Source organism: Myotis brandtii, unplaced genomic scaffold, assembly GCF_000412655.1.
Source record: "Myotis brandtii unplaced genomic scaffold, ASM41265v1 scaffold65, whole genome shotgun sequence".
In the NCBI taxonomy this organism is placed as follows: Eukaryota; Metazoa; Chordata; class Mammalia; order Chiroptera; family Vespertilionidae; genus Myotis; species Myotis brandtii.
In genome coordinates this window covers 1,230,683-1,233,774 of record NW_005370516.1, presented here as the reverse complement: position 1 = coordinate 1,233,774, position 3,092 = coordinate 1,230,683, and positions in this window count along the sequence as shown.

Genomic DNA, 3,092 nt, shown 5'->3' with positions numbered 1-3,092 from the left:
CTTTATTATAATTACTATAATAATTAGTATATTAGTATAGTATATAGTATATATAGATTAGCTATGAGAAAACAAAATCACTTATATATCAGCAAAAATATTAACTGAAGCATAAATATGTTGTATGTTTATATATAGTATAAAATATATATAAAATAGAATAATTATAATAATACTAGAGGCCTGGTGCATGAATTCGTGCACCAGTGGGGTCCCTTGGCCTGGCCTGCAGGATTGGGCCAAAACCAGCTCTCCAACTGTGCTGGGCTGCGTATCTGGTGCTTCGGCCAGACTACTCCCATTCCAGAGAGGCCATAAACTATGCTCCAAAGTTGACAGTGCTGGCACCAGGCCAGGCCTTGAGATATGGTCTCATGGCCCCTTCCCAGCATGCAGGCCTTCTTTCTCAGAAGGCCCAGAAGTCTCATTCCAAGTTTGGGAGACAAAGGCCTAGAAAAAGTATAAATAAAGAGAGTTTCCTCCATATTGGGAACCCAGAATTTGAAAGACACATTTTTCTCAGGGCCTGCACAGAATTTAATGCTGTAACTCCTGTAGTCGGCACTGCAGTTCAGCCTTTGCTTCGGCAGGGTGCTGTAACTGTAGTCACTGGCCAGCTTAATAAAGGCTCCTAAATCTTGATCTGAGTCCCTGGTGGTCGTCTCCGCAGGTCTCCCCATTATACAACAACCCCCAAGGGGTCCTGGATTGCGAGAGGGTGCAGACCAGGCCGAGAGACCCCACCTGTGCACGATCGGGGTTGGGGAGGGACCATGGGAAGGCTCCAGGGCATGTCTGGCCTGTCTTGCTCAGTCCCAATCAGCTGGACCCCAGCAGCAAGCTAACCTACTGGTCAGAGTATCTACCCCTGGTTCACATCATAGCAACTGGTCAACCAGTAGACTGTCTGCCCCCTGGTGGTCAGTGCACATCAGAGTGAGCGGTTGAGCGGCCTTAGCATATCATTAGCATATTATACTTTGGTTGAATGGATGACTGGACGACCGGACACTTAGCATATTAGGCTTTTATTATATAGGATACTATTATATACTACTAGGGGCCCAGTGCACAAATTCGTGCACCTCACCTTGAAAGTAACTGTGGGCCGCAAGGGCAGGTCTTGGCCCATCCTCTGAGCCCCCGTCCGGCCCCTCCTGCCACAGCCCCCTGGTCCCCTGTCTGCTGGCAGCCCCGCTCACGCCACTGCCACTCCCGTGTGCTGACAGTGCAGAGTGACTGGGGCCGCAGCCAGCAGTGGGTGTGAGCAGGGTCGGTGCTGTCAGTGGGTGCGAGTGGCAGCTGCTGTTCCAATCGCCCCTCAGGAGCAGGGGGAGGTGGAGAAGCCCTGAGAGGGGATTGGGTCCAGCAGCCGCCGCTTGCACCTGCTAATGGTGCCTAGTGATTGTGGCCAGCGCGAGCGCTGGCAGCGGGTGCGAGCAGTGGCTCCAGCACTGGCAGCAGGTGTGAGTGCATGGCGGGACCACAGCGCGTGGGAGCAAAGACTTTTCAGTAACCACCAGAGGCTCGCTTTGGTCTGGCACCCCCACTTACCTGCTCCACCATCCTGCCGCAGCCGATGTCTGCCATGTTCTGCACTCTACCGCCTGCTGCCAACACCTGCCATGTTCCGTGCACGCCCCCGGTGGTCAGTGCACGTCATGGCGACTGGTTGTTTGGTTGTTTGGTTGTTCCGCCATTCAGTCTATTTTCATATTAGGGTTTTATATATAGAGATACTATACATAGTAAATATTATATACAGTATCTATTATATACAGTATTGCCAGTTATTGTTCATCTCTTACTGTGCTTAATTTATAAATTACGGTACTTAATTTATAAATTACTTTATCATAAGTGTATACAGTAAAATACAACATGTACAGTCATGAACTTCATATGACCTTTGGGTCAATGACAGTCCACATAAATGATGGTAATCTCATGACATTATAATGGAGCTAGAAAATTCCTATTACCTAGTGACAAGTAGACAAAATTGCCTAATGCATTTCTCAGAACGTATCCTCTGATTAAACAGAGCATGACTATAGGGTTCAGTATTATCCCTGGATTTGGGAATCCAATGGGTGTCTTGGAACGTATCCCATACAAATAAGGGGGGACAGCTGCAATCAACAAACACTATAGCTGGCGCTGTTGCAGCTATTTCACTTCTGTGCCATCAATTCCTCCAGTTTGCCGAAGGACTGGTTTACCTTTTCAGTTTTAAAATTGAAAGTCCCACATCCAGGGAACTCTTTTGGTCACTGCAGGTACAACAGACTAGTTTTGCCGATTCACTTTGGAAGACTACTACAAAAATGTAAGAAAATACTATGAACAACTATATGCCGACAAACTGGACAATGTGGATGAAACAGATAAATTCCTAGAAAAATACAATCTCCCAAAACTGAATCAGAAAGAAGCAAAAAACCTGAATAGGCTAATAACAACCAATGAAATAGAAGCAGTAATCAAAAAACTCCCACCAAACAGAAGCCCAGGTCCGGACAGCTTCACAGGGAAGCTATTCCAAATATTCAAAGAAGAACTAACACCTACACTCCTCAAACTATTTCAGAAGTTCCAAGAGGAAGGAAGACTACTAAACTCTTTCTATGAAGCCAGCATTATCCTAATTCCAAAACCATGTAAAGACACTACAAAGAAAGAGAATTACAGGCCAATATCCCTGGTGAACATAGATGCTAAAACCCTCAACAAAATATTAGCAAATCACATCCAGCAATATATTAAAGCGATCATATACCATGATCAAGTGGAATTTATTCCTGGGATGCAAAGCTGGTACAATATTCGCAAATCAATAAACATAACACATCACATAAATAAATTGAAAGACAAAAATCACATGATCATATCAGTAGACGCAGAAAAAGCATTCAACAAAATCCAACACCCATAAAAACTCTCAGCAAAGTTGGAATAGAGGGAGCAAATCTCAACATGATAAAGGCCATATATGACAAACCTACAGCCAACATCATACTCAATGGGCAAAAACTAAAATCATTTCCCCTAAGAACAGGAAGAAGACAGGGATGCCCACTTTCACCACTCCT